Consider the following 20,179-nt stretch of genomic DNA (forward strand, 5'->3'; position numbering starts at 1 on the left):
CTGTTTTCTGAGTCAAAGAATATTTATACTCTAACACCAAATCTTGTAGATGTAGATTAAAAGAGGTTTTTATTTTTCATAAAAACGGTCAGGTTCTTGTAGAAGTGTCATTTTTAATCACCTACGAAACATCTACCTGCGATCGAAAAGTACATCTCGTGTACTTCTTCCGTTTGTTCTAAATTACTTCTGAAGGGAAAAAATCTGTTTTCACCATTGGCAGGCAGAATAAACAATCACCCAGGCAAAGAACGGTGCTGTATAGTTTTTTAATATTTACAGCTGGCAGTTTCATTGATGGCTGATTATTGGCATATTAATTTGTATAGTCATTCTGGTTGATTCTCATCTGGGTACTAGTGAAACGTCTTTGAAGCGACCTTCTGAAGCTTTCTTTGCTTCCTTCAAGCTAGCAGCTGGAATTTTCTTGAATTTTTCAGTGTTCGTAGAACGGAGACGGTACGTTGCCGGACATGGGTTCCTATTCAGAACGTTATATACTCACTCCCCACTACAGGTCCTGGAAGTTTTCAATTTCCCAACACTTTTCTGCTATCCCGTCTTGCTTAGTACTGGCTTTCCATCTGAGTTCTTGATATTCGTACAGTTGCCTCTCTTTTCTTCATAGATATCTTTAATTTTCCTACAGGCAGCATCTTTTCCCCTAAAAGTATGCATATTCCTACAGCCATGCGTTTGTCCTATAGCCATTACTGCTTAGCCATTTTGCGCTTTCCGCCAATCTCATTTTAGACGCCAGTATTCCCTTTCGTCAGCTACATTTTTATGTTTTCTCTTTCATCAATTAAATACAATATTTCATGCGTTACCAAGATATTCTCATTATCTTTTTACCTATGCAATCATCTACTAACTTCCGTATCTCATCTCTCAAAGCTCCCCATTCGTCTTCTGTAGTATTAATTTCCCCTATTTCATCCAACGTTGCCTAATGCTCCTTCTAAAACTCTCTGTAACCTCTGGACACTAACGCTGGTGCCACTGAGAATCTCTACATATGACTATCGTTTCTTTGAATTTCGTGAGTGGTCTTTAAATAAGAGTGTGCTACAGTTGTTATTGACGGCTGATTGCATTCAACTTTTGACATCCAATTGCGTTTCGTTAAACATCTCTATCTACATCTATATCTTTACTCTGCAAACCACCATGAAGTGCATGACAGACGATTCGTCCCACTGTACCCGTTATTAGGGTTTCTTCATGTTCCATTCACATATGGAGTGTGGGAAGAATGATTATTTGCATTCCTCTGTGTTTGCAGTAATTATTCTAATCGTATCCTCACAATCCCTATGTGAATGGTGTGTAGGGAATTGTAGTATATTCCTAGAATCATCATTTAAAGGCAGTTCTTGAAACTCTGTTATAGACTTCCTCGGGATAGTTTACGTCGATCGAGTGCTACCGTTCAGTTTCTTCAATATCTCTGTGACGCTCTCCCATAATCAAACAAACCTGTGGCCTTGTGTGCTGCCCTTCTCTGTATACGTTCAATATCCCCTGTCAAGTCGGGTTCCACGCACCTGAGCAATATTCTAAAACCGGTCGCACGAACTATTTGTAGACAATCTCCTTTGTAGACTGATTGCACTTCCCTGGTATTCTAGCAGTAAACTGATGTCTACCACGTGTTTTACCCACGACTGAGCGTAGATAATCATTCTGTTTCGCATCTCTACAAAGTGTTACACCAAGGTATTTGTGTGAGTTGGCCAATTCCATTGATATTATAGTCATAGGATATTTCGTTTGGTGAGGTGCACAGTTTTACATTTCTGAGCGTTTAAAGCAAGTTGCCAATCTTTGCGCCACTTTTAGATCTTATCGAGATCTGACTGAACATTTGTACAGCTTCTTTGAGATAGTACTTCGTTACAGATAACAACATCACCTGCAAAAAGTCTGAGGCTACTGTTAATATTGTCTGCAACATTATTAATATACAACATGAACAGCAGGGTTCCAACACACTTACTTGGGACACATCTGAAGTTACTTCTACATCTGATTATGGCTCTTCATCCAATATAGCATGATGTGCCTTCCTACCAAAATGACGTCAATCCATTCTCAAATTTCTCTTGGTACCCCATATGATCGTACTTTTGACAATAAGCGTAGATGTGGTACTGACCCAAATGCTTTACGAAAATCAAGAAATCTGCACCTACCTGACTGCCTTGCTTCAAAGCTTTCCGTATGTCGTGTGAGAGAAGTGCGAGCTGGATTTCACATAATCGATGGTTTCGGAATCCAAGCTCGTTGGCATTCTGAAGGGGATTCTGTTCAAGATATGTAACTATGCTTGAGTTCAGAATATGGTCAAAGACTCTACAACAAATCGATATCAAGAATAGTCAACGGTAGATTTGTGGACCTGTTCTACTACTCTTCTTGTAGACGGTGTGACCTGTGCTTTTTTCCAGGAACTGAGTACTTTTTTTTCGAGGGATCTATAGCTTTATACATTATTTTACACGAAGTTTCTCGTTGAGATATGTCACTACTGCCAACTGCCCTTTACATTTTGGTAATAATTATTGCTTACAACTGTTCATGGTCACCGATACTAGTTTCTGCTGGGAACAATTGTGTGTGTGTGTATTTGTGCGCTTTTTTTTTTGACAAATTGTACGGTAGAAGTTTGTTGGTTTTCATATTTGGTCTGTCTTGCAATTATCACAGAATCAGTCTTACGGTGTTTCTGGCAATAAGGTGTATGTATTTTTCGGTGGTTTTTAGGCATTTTCCTAATCTCTCAAAGGATGGATTAGAGTCAGTATCCAATAGTTTCAATGTTTCCATTCGCAAAGACTTTAGAGATCTAAACCAACATTTAATTATTGAATTAAAAGAATTTCTGAATGATAACGCCAACTCAGTAGATGAATTTTTAGATATGAAGTAGTAACTGTAAAAAAAGGAGTAATTAATTATTTTGTGTAAAGCAAACTTATATCGAAGTGACACGTTCCACATCATTACCAAATGTCGTATTCATGATCTATGGAACAAGGATCGATTTATCTATGTATGCATGTATGTTTGTATGTATGCCGTTAGATCCAATATGTTTGTCTCATAAGTGGGCCTTCAAACTATCTACACTCCTGGAAATTGAAATAAGAACACCGTGAATTCATTGTCCCAGGAAGGGGAAACTTTATTGACACATTCCTGAAGTCAGATACATCACATGATCACACTGACAGAACCACAGGCACATAGACACAGGCAACAGAGCATGCACAATGTCGGCACTAGTACAGTGTATATCCACCTTTCGCAGCAATGCAGGCTGCTATTCTCCCATGGAGACGATCGTAGAGATGCTGGATGTAGTCCTGTGGAACGGCTTGCCATGTCATTTCCACCTGGCGCCTCAGTTGGACCAGCGTTCGTGCTGGACATGCAGACCGCGTGAGACGACGCTTCATCCAGTCCCAAACATGCTCAATGGGGGACAGATCCGGAGATCTTGCTGGCCAGGGTAGTTGACTTACACTTTCTAGAGCACGTTGGGTGGCACGGGATACATGCGGACGTGCATTGTCCTGTTGGAACAGCAAGTTCCCTTGCCGGTCTAGGAATGGTAGAACGATGGGTTCGATGACGGTTTGGATGTACCGTGCACTATTCAGTGTCCCCTCGACGATCACCAGAGGTGTACGGCCAGCGTAGGAGATCGCTGCCCACACCATGATGCCGGGTGTTGGCCCTGTGTGCCTCGGTCGTATGCAGTCCTGATTGTGGCGCTCACCTGCACGGCGCCAAACACGCATACGACCATCATTGGCACCAAGGCAGAAGCGACTCTCATCGCTGAAGACGACACGTCTCCATTCGTCCCTCCATTCACGCCTGTCGCGACACCACTGGAGGCGGGCTGCACGATGTTGGGGCGTGAGCGGAAGACGGCCTAACGGTGTGCGGGACCGTAGCCCAGCTTCATGGAGACGGTTGCGAATGGTCCTCGCCGATATCCCAGGAGCAACAGTGTCCCTAATTTGCTGGGAAGTGGCGGTGCGGTCCCCTACGGCACTGCGTAGGATCCTACGGTCTTGGCGTGCATCCGTGCGTCGCTGCGGTCCGGTCCCAGGTCGACGGGCACGTGCACCTTCCGCCGACCACTGGCGACAACATCGATGTACTGTGGAGAACTCACGCCCCACGTGTTGAGCAATTCGGCGGTACGTCCACCCGGCCTCCCGCATGCCCACTATACACCCTCGCTCAAAGTCCGTCAACTGCACATACGGTTCACGTCCACGCTGTCGCGGCATGCTACCAGTGTTAAAGACTGCGATGGAGCTCCGTATGCCACGGCAAACTGGCTGACACTGACGGCGGCGGTGCACAAATGCTGCGCAGCTAGCGCCATTCGACGGCCAACACCGCGCTTCCTGGTGTGTCCACTGTGCCGTGCGTGTGATCATTGCTTGTACAGCCCTCTCGCACTGTCCGGAGCAAGTATAGTGGGTCTGACACACCGGTGTCAATGTGTTCTTTTTTCCATTTCCAGGAGTGTATTATAAATGTTTCTCAGAGAACGCATTTAGTATAGTTTCACAAGAATGTTGTCACGTCCACGACTTACTAAAAAGCCTTATTATTCCCCCGGACTGTTTGTGGAATATAGCTTCTTCTAATTATGATGGAATAGTTGGGGACCACTTGTGTTATCTCTTTGAGGGTTTCTGTAACAGTTTTGTTTACATCGAAGTGTGACTCTGGAAGCCAATACAACAACGCACTTTTTCAATTATGCATATCCATGATAAAGTATCTTACGTGAGAAATAGTTCATTCAGCTTTAGTTTACTGAATTTCCTATCTACTGCAACTAGTGTGTCACTACAATTTCGCTTGCAAAATAAACTTCGGCTGCTGTCAGTTTCAGGTTCCAACCAGCTTTCTGTGCCTTTTTATTTGATTTCTACTGCTATTTATGACTGTTTCAAACTCTAACTTTATCTGAAAATACTGGTCATTTGAATCACATAGCGTGATGGATGGTAGCGTCTGATGTATTGCATATCTGTAAGCCACTTTCAACCCCATGGCGCAAGTGTAGTATAATTTGTCATAGAACCTTTCACCAGCGGTGGTGACGGGGAGAGGACGTTGAGGGGGGGGGGGGGGGAGGAGGGCGGCAATCATTCTAGGGACAACATTGTGAGCTTCACTAAAATTCTATGATCGAATCTGTTACTCTATATTATGATCCTCATAAGACTACGAAGCCTAAATGCCAGGCATCATTTGTCCCAATGTCTGCCAAAATTTGCAGCTGGTTGCACCTCAAAGCTTGCTGGAACACTCACTCTCTCCACCTTGTTTCAGACATACACACTGAGTGTGAAAGGCAATCCTTCTTCTTCCTTGGTGCCATTTTCCGAAGAGGTGTCATTATTCGCTGTACTGTTCGAAATGCTGGCTGTTAATAGACCCTTAGGCTTTTTCACTATCTTCCTCGGCTTAGGACACCGCAGGTTTCTCAACAGATGAAAGACGTCATTTGGAAGCTATTGGTGAGCGTTATGAGTTTAGTACCCTGCGTTGTCCCTCGTCCTTTCTTTCCTTTACAGACTCGTGCATTACAACTTGCACGCTAATTGTAGTCAGGTCGACGAGTGGTAGTAGGCCCTGTATATTTCCTGCAGAGGAGACAGTATGGACGGGAGAGTAGTCAGGGCGATTGCCAGCTGCTTACGAAGAACAATTAACTCATGTGTGCTCAAGGACGACATTTACAGTGTGGCTCCTTCGCATCTAGAACAATGTTTTTCTGAAGAGTAAACAAATAACTTTAACTGATTTTTTTACAAAGATGAACATATTGTCACATTGAGAGCCCGCGATTATGGTGGCAACTTCGCTAAAGTTATTTTCTGTCATTAACCGCGTACGTACTTATGCCTTGGAAGTGCAGCTGAACGGAATCGTCAGTGTCCTGAAAGGAGGTTATAGGCTTAACGTTAACAAGAGGAAAACAAAGATAACGGAAGGTAGACGAATTAAATTAGGTGATGTTGCTATTTGTGCAGTGAAATAACTGATGAAGGCTGAAGTAGAGATAATATAAAGTGTAGACGGGCAATGGCAGGAGAAGCATTTCTGAAGAATGGACCTTGTTAACAGTTAATGTAAATTCAAGTGTTAGGAAGTATTTTATGAAGGCGTTTGTCTGGTGTGTAGTTTTGCACAAAAGTGAAACGTCGACGATAAGCCCCAATTCTATTCAGAACCTCATGATTAGTTATGTGACCTACCCATCTAATCATCAGCATTCTTCTGTAGCACCACATTTCGGAAACTTCTATTCTCTTCTTGTCTAAACTATTTATCGTCCACGTTTCTTTTCAGGACATGGCTACACTCCATACAAATACTTTCAGAAACGACTACCTGACACTTAAATTTTGTACTCGATGTTAACAGATTTCTCTTCTTCAGAAACGCTTTCCTTGCCATTGCCTATCTACATTTTATGTATTCTCTACTTCGACCATCTTCAGTTATTTTGGTCCCCAAATAACAAAACTCATTTACTGCTTTATGTGTCTCATTTCCTAATCTAATTCCCTCAGCATTACCCGACTTAATTCGATTACATTCCTTTATCCTCGTTTTGCTTTTGTTGATGTTCATCTTACATCCTTCTTTCAAGACACTGTCCATTCCGTTCAACTGCTCTCCCAAGTCCTTTGCTGTCTCTGACAGAATTACAATGTCATCGGCATACCTTAAAGTTTTTATTTCTTCTCGGTGGATTTTAATTCCTACTCCGAATTTTTCTTTTGTTTCCTTTACTTCTTGCTCAATATACAGATTGAATAACATTGGGGATAGGCTACAACCCTTTCTCACTCCCTTCCCACCCACTGCTTTCCTTTCATGCCCCTCGACTCTTATAACTGCCATCTGGTTTCTGTACAAATTGTAATTGCATTACCCCTATGTGATTTTGTATTTATAACCCTGTATTTACCTGACCAGAAGTGCTGTTCCTCTTGCCACCGAACTTCACTAATTCCCACTATATCTAAATTTAATCTACCCGACCTGCCCGATTAAGGGTTCTGACATCCCACGCTCCGATCCACAGAACGCCAGTTTTGTTTCTCCTGATAACGACGTCCTCCTGAGTAGTCCTGCCCGGAGATCCGAGTAGGGGACTACTTTGCCTTCGGAATATTTTACCCCAGAGGATGTCATCATCATTTAACCATACAGTAAAGCTGCATGCGCTCGGGAAAAATTACGGCTGTAGTTTCCCCTTGCTTTCAGCCGTTCGCAGTACCAGCACAGGAAGGCCGTTTTGAATAGTGTTACAAGGTCAGATCAGTCAATCGTCCAGACTGTTGTCCCCGCAACTACTGAAAAGACTGCTTCAGGAACCACATGTTTGTCTGGCCTCTCAACAGATACCCCTTCGATGTGGTTATACCTGCGGTACGGCAATCAGTATCGCTGAGGCACGCAAGCCTCTCCACTAATGACAAGGTCGATGGTTCATAGGACACATGATACGTATTCAGAAATCCCATCTCTCTGTTTCAGGTCTGTGTATATGGCAGATTCCCAAAAGTTGTCACTACATCCTTTTTTCTCTTTCGAAGTCTTTTTCGCAAATGAGTGGTATATAGGCCGCGGTGCATCAAGCATTTTTCAGCGAACATAGGCGATTCACGAAGAGATGGATGACGAAACAAGTGCTCAAGCTGCAGAGTGTTAGGTAACCGCCAACTGCGAAATATAGTGTGTTTGCGAGCGGTCTCTGTTAATAATCGATTTGATTTGTCGATTGTACCAAAACACACCTGATTTCTTTAATCTTTCGACGGTTTTTTCAAGTGGCCAGACAATTAAATCGACTTCTCAAGAACCTCGGCCTATCGAGGTTGGAATTAGCCGGAGTCGACTATGCATTACCGAGTTTCAATTATAGGATTCGACGCTCTATAGATTGTTCGCTGACGATTCAGGTGTCAACACGGAAACATCATCGTCAGATTATCGTAAGGACATTTAAGAGACGACAACAAAATTTTTCACTTTGTGCAATGAAAAGTAACTTCCTTTCAAAGATGTTAAACACAAGATAACGACAATAAAAAAAAGAATGTGTCTACAGCTTCTGATTACAAGAGCATCTTGAGAACATCACACCGTATAATTATAGTAAATGGTTCAAATTGCTCTAAGTACTATGGGACTTAACATCTGAGGAAATCAGTCCCCTTGACTTAGAACTACTTAAACCTAACTAACCTAAGGACATCACACACATCCATGCCCGAGGCAGGATTCGAACCTGCGACCGTAGCAGCAGCGCAGTTCCGGACTGAAGCGCCTAGAATCGCTCGGCCACAACGGGCGGCTATAATTATAGTAGCGATGTGACGTGGGACGATCAAGTAATTCAGTATTAGAGAAGGAAAATAAGACAGATTTGTTGGAAAGATTGAGGGTAAGAGCAGTACATCTATAAAGGAAATCGCATACAAGAAGCTTGTGCTTCCGCCAGTAGGTATCCTTATCAGGTAAGGACGACAACATATGTCGAAAGTGTAACGGATATGCTCGAGGAATGTAAATGAGAATAGTTGGAAGAAATGGGACACAGTTGCCGCGAAACTCTGTTGAGTAAATTTAGAGAGCTGAACTCGAAGAATGCTGTTCGAATATTCTGCTGTCATCGTCGTATATTCCACGTAATGTTCGTATGAACGAGATAAAGATATGTTAAGTGGCTCCTAGACGGTCAATAATATTGAGAATATATCCCGGAAGCGCAATAATATTGATCATCTAGGAGTGAGATTGACAGGTTGCGCAGTAATATCTGGAACATCAGAAATTTTGGAAATAGGCCTATACTGAGCTGGCTGGAGATGTGCCGTTTGTGAGCAGTACTGACAATATCATTGACAGTCTCGCGTGCTACACAGACCAAGGAGGTTAGGTTAGGTTTGCTGTTGTTGTATGGAAAATAAGTTCAAAACCAGACGAAAGAGCATTATTATAAACGTCCATCGAAATGTGTAAATCATTGCCGTGATTGTGGAATGTGAGGGCAGATGTGTACGAAAACAGAAGTGTTATGAATGATGAATCTTATGATTTGTTGCTCAGAAGGTATAGGCAACGGCCACAAAGAAACATGTTTTAAAAAATTAATAAAAAGGTATGAATAAAAGTTTATTTAGATATTTATCTTTATACATTACTTATTAAAGATGGGACCTGGATAAACTGACTAAACCAGAGGTTGTACAGACTTTCAGGGAGAGCATAAGGGCACAATTGATACGAATGGGGGAAAGAAATAAAGTAGAAGAAGAATGATTAGCTTTGAGAGATGAAGTAGCGAAGGCAGCAGAGAATGAAATAGGTAAAAAGGGCTAGTAGAATATCCTTGGGTAACAGAAGAAATATTGAATTTAATTGATGAAAGGAGAAAAAAAAATGCAGTAAATGAAACAGGCAAAAAAGAATACAAACGTCTCAAAAATGAGATCGACAGGAAGTGCAAAATGGCTAAGCAGGGGTGGCTAGAGGACAAATGTAAGGATGTAGAGGCTTATCTTACTAGGGGAAACATAGATACTGCCTACAGGAAAATTAAAGAGACCTTTGGAGGAAAGAGGACCACTTGTATGAATATCAAAAGCTCAGTTCTAAGCAAAGAAAGGAAAGCAGAAAGGTGGAAGGAGTATATAGAAGGTCTGTACAAGGGTATTGTGCTTGAGGACAATATTATGGAAATGTAAGAGGATGTAGATGAAGATGAAATGGGAGATACGATACTGCATGAAGAGTTTGACAGAGCACTGAAAGATCTGAGTCGAAACAAGCCCCCGGGAGTAGACAACATTCCATTAGAACTACTGACGGCCTTGGGAGAGCCAGTCCTGACAAAACTCTACCATCTGGTGAGCAAGATGTATGAGACAGGCGAAATACCCTCAGACTTCAACAAGCATATAATAATTCCAATCCCAAAGAAAGCAGGTGCTGACAGATGTGAAAATTACAGAACTATCAGTTTAATAAGCCACAGCTGCAAAATACTAACGCGAATTCTTTACAGACGAATGGAAAAACTGGTAGAAGCCGACCTCGGGGAAGATCAGTTTGGATTCCGTAGAAATATAGGAACACGTGAAGCAATACTGACCCTACGACTTGTCTTAGAAGCTAGATTAAGGAAAGGCAAATCTTCGTTTCTAGCATCTGTAGACTTAGAGAAACCTTTTGACAATGTTGACTGAAATACTCTCTTTCAAATTCTGAAGGTGGCAGGGGTAAAATACAGAGAGCGAAAGGCTATTTACAATATGTGCAGAAACCAGATGGCAGTTATAAAAGTCGTGGGGCATGAAAGGGAAGCAGTGGTTGGGAAGAGAGTGAGACATGGTTGTAGCCTCTCCCCAATGTTATTCAATCTGTATATTGAGCAAGCAGTAAAGGAAAAAAAAAGAAAAATTCGGAGTAGGTATTAAAATCCACGGAGAAGAAATAAAATCTTTAAGGTTTGCCGAGGACATTTAATTCTGTCAGAGGCAGCAAAGAACTTGGGAGAGCAGTTGAACGGAATGGATGGTGTCTTGAAAGGAGGATATAAGATGAACATCAACAAAAGCAAAGCGAGGGTAATGGAATGTAGTCGAATTAAGTCGGGTGATGCTGAGGGAATCAGATTAGGAAATGAGACACTTAAAGTAGTAAAGGAGTTTTGCTATTTGGGGAGCAAAATAAGTGATGATAGACGAAGTAGAGAAGATATAAAATGTAGACTGGCAATGGCAAGGAAAATCGTTTCTGAAGAAGAGAAATTTGTTAATATCGAGTATAGATTTAAGTGTTATGAAGTCATTTCTGAAAGTATTTGTATGGAGTGTAGCCACGTATGGAAGTGAAACATGGACGATAACTAGTTTGGACAAGAAGAGAATAGAAGATTTCAAAATGTGGTGCTACAGAAGAATGCTGAAGATTTGATGGGTAGGTCATATAACTAATGCGGAGGTGTTAAATAGGATTGGGGAGAAGAGGAGTTTGTGGCACTACTTGACTAGAAGAAGGGATCGGTTGGTAGGACATGTTCTGAGACATCAAGGGATCACCAATTTAGTATTGGAGGGCAGCGTGGTGCGTAAAAATCATAGAGGGAGACCAAAAGATGAATACGCTAAACAGATTCAGAAGGATGTAGATTGCAGTAGGTACTGGGAGATGAAGAAGCTTGCACAGAATAGAGTAGCATGGAGAGCTGCATCAAGCCAGTGTCAGGACTGAAGACCACAAAAACAACACATTACTTATCGGAATATAATCAATTAATGCTCTATTATTGCGTGACATGCTTCCATAACTACTTCTCAAACAGTGTGAGGTGAAACTACACTTCCAAATTTTAGGTCTTCGAAAGATTTACCAGTAGCAATGTGATCGACAATATTATTGAGCAATCTAGGGAGAACTTCGATGATAGGGACTGCTGGGAACTGCTTTAGGGTACGAACAAATACACGCAGAGAGACATTGTTCCCTCTCTCAATACACGAATGGAGTAGGCCATAATATCGATAATAGTGGGGCAAAGTACCCTCCGCCATGCACTGTAACGTAGCTTGCGGAGTTGTATCTCACAGTAGAGATAGGAGTGTGAATAAGAGTATCACACCAATTGCTATATTGCGTGCGATATCTGAGTCTAAACATGCTGCCCAGTAGAGTCTTTCAGATTTTCTGATATACAGCGAATATGGTAATAACGTCCTTTTGAAATAGCGGGTCACATATTCAATGAAAAGACATTACACTGTCAAAACTCGTTTCGAGAGTATTGGAGAGAGAGTGATAAATTACATTTTGGTAGCTTGGGAAATATCTGAGTTAGGAAAGAAGTGTTACGCTTTCCTTGCACGCCTTCCGAGCTCGGTTCCGAAAATCTAACCGCACCAGTCGACAAGAAATGTAACATTTCGTGTTCCTTCACTACCGCGTGACGGTAATTGCAATCATTGCGGCCCTGTCTAAGGCGGACAGGCGCTGACCGAAAATTGTTGACGTACCTGCTACCGTTTCAAACCAAAAGTATTTATTATTTGTACGCAAGAGCGATATTGGATCAGAAACCGTTAGTACACATAAAATCTCTGCTGAAAACAGATACTATTAGACATATATACTTGTTAGAGTTGATTCCGTATTATAATCGACATTTCACATTTAAGTATTTTACGGTTTACACTACACATACTTATTAACAAGCTTTTTTAGGATCAAAATTGTGATATAGCACCATAAATTCCTTTTTATACTATGCGTTCAACATTACCGAAAGCTTTTGCTTTGAATGAAGACCCCATCGTATTTCTCGATTTTCATTCTGCAGTTTCGTTTTTACCTCATGTCGTTTTACTGGAGGACACAAACAGAGCTGAATGTCTCTTTGGAGAGTTTAGAGAACTGTGAAAAGATAGGAGTCTTGTGCCTATATCTAATCACTACATAGCCGTGGCGTTACGTAGAAATAATATGGGAGAAGGAGGAATTGTCACACAAATAAGACGCATCATAATTTTAAAAACAATGAAGCAAGCAGATTTCGTGCTGGTCAGCAGATAGAACTGTGACTACAATAACTGTTAGAAGAACCGTCTAAGTTACGTAGGAAGTTTTATTTCTTTATTGATGACTATTTTCGGATGGCTTGCCCGTTATTAAATCATCCATGTACATGAATCTTGCATTACAACCAGACGCGCATGTAAGTGACTGGCCACAAAACATGTAAACGTGACAATATACCATTTATCGTCCGTATACGAACAGCGCTATACGTCGAAACGTATACTGAGTATATGAGGTACATCTCCCTCGATGACTTTTCAGATGCATTCAGTAGGACTGAAGTCATGCAAGATGAAAAGGGTGTCCGTATTCGTGGAGTATTCTCTGTAAGTTCTAAACAATTCTGACAAAGGAGGGATGGCGTGGTACATTGTCTGATTGAAGGTACACGTTACCTGCGGGATGGTTCAAATGGCTCTGAGCCCTATGGGCCTTAACAGCTGAGGTGCCGGCACGGTAGCTCAGCGTGTTTGGTCAGAGGGTTAGCTGCCCTCTGTAATAAGAAAAAACTGAGTTAATCGATCAACGACGAACTTAAACGGGTGTTTTACGACGTCCGCCCCGAGCAGATGCAACGAACGAAAGCGAACAAAATGAGATTAAAAAAAAACGGTCATCATTCCCCTAGACTTATAACTACTTAAACCTAACTAATCTAAGGACATCACACAAATCCATGCCCGAGGCAGGATTCGAACCTGTGACCATAGCAGCTGCGCTGTTCCGGACTGACGCGCCTAGAACCGCTCAGTCACAACTGCTGGCCTTGTAAGATGCTTTATGCGAAAAAATTAATGTGAAAGGACAGTCACTACGTTTATGTGGGGTTCCTAAATCTCGTTTTCCTCAACATATTTCCCAATACTACATCTGGATGGTCATACAAACACTCCGATAGTGGTTCCGGATATGAGCATTTACTTGCTGGATTTCTACTTGAACAATACATTTTCGCTCTCGTCTAAATGTTCATTTTTGAAACGTACTTGAGTTTTCACGTTCTTATTTGCTATTTCACGTGTCGGCTGTTGGTACAGCGAAAGAGAAAAGTAAATATCCGTCTGAACATGAAGTTATCAACCACCCATATTTCAATGGAGAGAGACGGCCTTGGTGTAGAATAAACAGAGACGAGAAGAGTTGATGTCCAAAAGTCATTAGCGTGAAGGAGCTAACAATCGGGAAACAGATACGTGACCAGACTAGGAAATTCGATTCATGCCTTAACATGTAAATTCGTCAGCGAATTCGATTTCCGACATTCGGGTTTCGTCTCCCGAAAGATGTAAACGCATGTAAACGCATCAAGTAGAATTCTGTATCGTTCGCCAATGAGCCAATATGCATATCAGGGACCCCTCTCCATCCACTCGATAAGATCTTTAGGACGTTCTGAATAGCGTTCAGTTCGAAACAGAGATGCATCCTCTTTTCATCCTATGAACATCTGACGTCGATGTTCCTAGGAGCCGCGCGACTGCTACGGTCGCAGGTTCGAATCCTGCCTCGGGCATGGCCGTGTGTGATGTCCTTAGGTTAGTTAGGTTTAAGTAGTTCTAAGTTCTAGGGGACTGATGACCACAGCAGTTGAGTCCCATAGTGCTCAGAGCCATTTGAACCACTTTTGTTCCTAGGAGTATGTAAATCGCTGTGCACTGAAGAAAACAGAAGAACATTTATAATGCGTCGCCTCTAAATGGTATGGCTGCTTATTTACTGCTGTTGGCCAGCAGTGTACTGGTGACTGAAGTGTTGCACTGTTGCCAGCCGGTCTGTCCTCTCTTACAGTCTGATTGTTGGCAGCGACCTCTGCAGTCAACACTTGTTTGTCCGCAGTAATTGCTGGCGCGGTTATCCCCTGCTGGAGGTTCCGGCCAAGTAAAAATAATCCAGCAACGGCTTGGTATATCCTGTTTGGTAGCCAGCTGCTCTTTTCATCATCTGTCGAAACTGCCTACGAGTGAACAGAGAACGCAGGGCGAAGCCTTATCGGGAAGGGAACAGGACGCAACCGACCTCTGTTCTATCCACAAGTCAGATGGTCAATATTGTCACTGCCTGCGCACTCATACGTCAACCAAAGCAAACAGTTTCGTGTTATTTCACGGAAGACTTCCTATCAGGAGTCGTTGAAAGTTGTTTTTAGTGCACTGTTCATGACTAATTACTCATGGCGCTACTTTACCTTTTTCTACTCGAAAATGTGACAGCAGTGAAGCACATTCTTCCACTGTGCACGGCAGGCGAATATCCTACAGCATTTGGCTTCAGTTGGAGCTTTTATTTCCAGATGCGAAGAGGCTGACGTCGCGGTCTGGAATCTCCCGATAGTTTTCGCTGTCCTGTTCCTTATAGGCAGGTTTATTGTCAATTATGCAATAATCTGAAGCATTTTACGAAAGAAACTGATTTTTTTGGTCCAACACAGAAATACCATTATTAAAAATAAAATTTTGATTTTGTTATGCTGCGGGATAACGTAGGGCAATCTCTAAGATATGATGTCTTCCATCTTTTCCTGTGATGTGGTAATCTTTTCATATCTACAACTAACTAGTGTAACCATCACTCACTGTAATCTATTTTGGAGACTGAAGTATACGTCTAACCCTGGATGCCGTAGCAGAGGTTCGCCTAGCCTGTTACGTCTTCTGGTAGGTGTCTTCCATGCACATCTTTCATTCATCTTCTTCTTTTAGTACTTTAACAGTAGTCTGTATGGAATCGAACTCCCATGTATAAAACAGCTTCAAACGCCTGAGAAATGAGGTGATGTGTAATACAAGGTGTCCGGACTAGAGGTATACAAAAACGTTTAATTTCCCTATTAAGGTTTATAACTTCATTTGACCAAAATTATGCACAGGAGTTCAAACATTTTTATGCATGTTGGTGCAGTTCAATGTGCGCGCAGTTTGCGGCTCGATAGCAGCACAGGTGTTACGGCCTCTGCTTCGACGTAGACCTGTTGTCTCAAATCTACCAGATCTAGAACCCTTGTTCTGTAAATAATGTACTTGATAAACACAATACACTGAAATCCATCGGAGTCAGATCAGGAGACCTAGGGGCCCAGGCAATGGGACTCGTCCCCCTTCCGAACCAACGCTCAGGAAATGTCTCATGGAGAAATTTTGTAACATCCCCATGGTAGTGAGGTTCGGCAGCGTCTTGCCCGAAAATGACGTCGGGAGGCATCTGTCGAACTGCATAGTTCGCCAACATGTCGAGACAGGTGTGCCATGTTACTGGCGCGCATGCGCCATGTGATTGCGCCGTTTACGGGCTCGTGAGCATCACATCTTGGAGAGTGTCTCTGTAGACTGCGTATTTATCCAAGAACATACATGTCGATTTTTTGTTATAAGGATTTGTTTGTGTCTACCTCTAGCCCGGACACCCTGTATTTGACTTTGAGAACGTAAGCGAGAAAAAGTTTAGAAAAGGTTTGAAATTATGTTTAAAATTTGTTGGAAGTCGCTACGTGCTCTCATTATCAAAAATTGGATGAGTGTAATCCAGGTACTTCCCGCTCCGTTTTAAGCAAAACTTAGTTTTTTAAGTGTCTCAGTGTTTGTTTTAAGTGTGTCGGTGTTTACGATGCCTTATCGTGTGTCGTGTGTCGTGCAATGATGAAATTTTGCTGGAACATTTAGTGGAAAATGCGGATACTGCCTGCAAAATGTATTGCGAATAGTGTTAGTGCTAAAGAAGTAATAAATTAAAATGTTTTACCTAGCGTTGAAGGTTTGCTGCATGAACGGTGAAAATGTACTAAGTGATAAACTGTTTGCCTTTTATTTTGTGAGGGTTGTCTGTGGAAAAAAGACTTGTAAAAATTTGAAATCATGTGTCCAGTTTTCTGAAAGTCACTAAGTGCTCTCCTTCTCAAATACCAGATGAACATAGTGTGACTAATTTACGCAGCGTAAGCTACACTGCCTCGCCATCTATACACAGTTTCTCACTGTCATTCTTGTCTTACTGTTTTAAACCTTTGAATTCGGGCAATAACTACACACATCAAAAAAAGTTTTGCATCAGCCCAGTTCCCAGGACTCCTGAAGATAAACGTTGGCTGTGGACATCGTATCACAGACACAGTCCCTTTGACTGTTCAGAGATGTCACCAAACCCGCCCAAAGATGTAAACAACCATGCGTGAGCAGCGCTTATTGGACGGAGCGGGTCCGACAGGCGATCAGTTCCAGTCATTCCACCAGGAAGGAGGTACACGGCTCGTGTTATCTGTAGGTCAATACCGCGGTTCGATCGCGTCCGCATTGTTACTTTGTGACAGAAAGAGCTCTCAGCAAGGGAAGTGTCCAGGTGTCTAGGAGTAAACCGAAGCTATGTTGTTCGGACATGGAGGAGACATGCCTCGCTCAGGCTGCCCAAGGGCTACTACTGCAGTGAATGACCGCTACCTACGGATTATGGCTCGGAGGAACCCTGACAGCAACGCCACCATGTTGAATAATGCTTTTCGTGCATCCGCAGGACGTCTGTTACGACTCAAACTGTGCGCGATAGGGTGCATGATGCGGAACTTCACTCCCGACGTCCATGGCGAGGTCCACCTTTGCAACCACGACACCATGCAGCGCGGTGCATATGGTCCCAACAACATGCCGAATGGACCGCTCAGGATTGGCATTACGTTCTATTCACCGATGAGTGTCGCATATGCCTTCAACTAGACAATCGTCGGAGACGTGTTTGGAGGCAAATCGGTCAGACTGAACGACTTAGACACACTGTCCAGCGAGTGCAGCAAGGTGGAGGATCCCTGATATTTTGGGGTGACGTTATGTGGGCCGACGTACGCCGCTGGCGGTCATGGAAGGCGCCGTAACGGTTGTACGATACGTGAATGTCATCCTCCGACCAATTGTGCATCCATATCGGCAGCACCCCCATCGTGCACATCTTGTGAATGACTTCCTTCAGGATAACGACATCGCTCGACTAGAGTGGCCAGCACGTACTCCAGACACGAACCCTGTCGAAAATACCTGGTATAGATTGAAAAGGGCTGTTTATGGACGACGTTACCCAAAAACCACTGTGAGGGATCTACTCCGAATCGCCGTGAGGAGTGGGACAGTCTGGACCAATAGTGCCTTGATTAAATAGTGGATAGTATGCCACGACGAACACAGGCATGCATCAATGCAGGAGGACGTGCTACTGGATATTAGAGGTACCGGTATGTACAGCAATCTGGACCACCACCTCTGAAGGTCTCGCTGTATGGTGGTACAACATCCATTGTGTGGCTTTCATGAGCAATAAAAAGGGCGGAAATTATGTTTATGTTGATCTCTATTCCAATTTCCTGTACAGGTTCCAGAACTCTCGTAACCGACGTGATGCAAAACTTTTTTTCATCTGTGTTAAAGCATTATATTCTTTTACCTATATCCAACAACTCCGAAACACCGAGATGGCTCTCCAGCTACATCGCATCTCGTGGTCGTGAGGTAGCGTTCTCGCTTCCCACGCCAGGGTTCCCGAGTTCGATTCCGGGCGGGGTCGGGGATTTTCTCTGCCTCGTGATGGCTGGGTGTTGTGTGCTGTCCTTAGGTTAGTTAGGTTCAAGTAGTTCTACGTTCTAGGGGACTGATGACTGTAGATATTAAGTCCCATAATGCTCAGAGCCATTGGAACCATTTTTTTGATGGACTTCCTCGTGTAACCAATAACATCTGCAGCTTTGCCGATGTGAGCACTTCATACTTATGTAGCTGCCATGTTGTTGTTGTTGTTGTTGTTGTTGTTATCTTCTGTCCAGAGACTGGTTTGATGCAGCTCTCCATGCTAATCTATCCTGTGCAAGCTCCTTCATCTCCCAGTACCTACTGCAACCTACATCCTTCTCAATCTGCTTAGTGTATTCATCTCTTGGTCTCCCTCTACAATTTTTACCCTCCACGCTGCCCTCCAATGCTAAATTAGTGATCCCTTGATGCCTCAGAACATGTCCACCCAACCAGACCCTTCTTCTTGTCAAGTTGTGCCACAAACTCCTCTTCTCCCCAATTCTATTCAATACCTCTTCATTAGTTATGTAATCTACCCATCTAATGTTCAGCATTCTTCTCTAGCAGCACATTTTGGAAGCTTCTATTCTCTTCTTGTCTAAACTATTTACTGTCCATGTTTCACCTCCATACATGGCTACACTCCATACAAATAATTTCAGAAATGACTTCATGACACTTAAATCTATTCTCGATGTTAACAGATTTCTCTTCCTCAGAAACGCTTTTTTGACATTGCCAGTCTAGATTTTATATCCTCTCTACTTCGACCATCATCAGTTACTTTGCTCCCCAAATAGCAAAACTCTTTTACTACTTTAAGTGTCTCATTTCCTAATCTAATTCCCTCAGCATTACCCGACTTAATTCGACTACATTCCTTTATCCTCGTTTTGCTTTTGTTGATGTTAATCTTATATCCTCCTTTCAAGACACTGTTCATTCTGTTCAACTGCTCTTCCAAGTCCTTTGCTGTCTCTGACAGAATTACAATGTCATCGGCGAACCTCAAAGTTTTTATTTCTTCTCCATGGATTTTAATACCTACTCCAAGTTTTTCTTTTGTTTCCTTTACTGCTTGCTCAATATACAGATTGAATAACATCGGGGAGAGGCTACAACCATGTCTCACTCCCTTCCCAACCACTGCTTCTCTTTCATGTCCCTCGACTTATAACTGCCATCTGGTTTCTGTACAAATTGTAAATAGCCTTTCGCTCTCTGTATTTTACCCCTGTCACCTTTAGAATTTGAAAGAGAGTATTCCAGTCAACATTGTCAAAAGGTTTCTCTAAGTCTACAAATGCTAGAAATGTACGCTTGCCTTTCCTTAATCTTTCTTCTAAGATAAGTCATAAGGTCAATATTGCTTCACGTGTTCCAACATTTCTACGGAATCCAAACTGATCTTCCCCGAGGTCGGCTTCTACCAGTTTTTCCATTCGTCTGTAAACAATTCGTGTTAGTATTTTGCAGCTGTGACTTATTAAACTGATAGTTCGGTAATTTTCACATCTGTCAACACTTGTTTTCTTTGGGATTGGAATTATTATATTCTTCTTGAAGTCTCAGGGTATATTGCCCTTCTCGTACATCTTGCTCACTAGATGGTAGAGTTTTGTCAGGACTGGCCTTCCCAAGGCCGTCAGCGAGTTCTAATGGAATGTTGTCTAGTCCTGGGGCCTTGTTTCGACTCAGGTCTTTCAGTGCTCTGTCAAACTCTTCATGCAGTATCGTATCTCCCATTTCATCTTTATCTACATCCTCTTCCATGTCCACAATATTGTCCTCAAGTACATCGCCCTTGTTAGACCCTCTATATCCTCCTTCCACATTTCTGATTTCCCCTCTTTGCTTAGAACTGGGTTTCCATATGAGCTCTTGATATTCATACAAGTGGCTCTCTTTTCTCCAAAGGTCTCTTTAATTTTCGCGTAGGTTGTATCTGTCTCACCCCTAGCGAGATA

Source organism: Schistocerca gregaria, chromosome 1 (assembly GCF_023897955.1).
Source record: "Schistocerca gregaria isolate iqSchGreg1 chromosome 1, iqSchGreg1.2, whole genome shotgun sequence".
In the NCBI taxonomy this organism is placed as follows: Eukaryota; Metazoa; Arthropoda; class Insecta; order Orthoptera; family Acrididae; genus Schistocerca; species Schistocerca gregaria.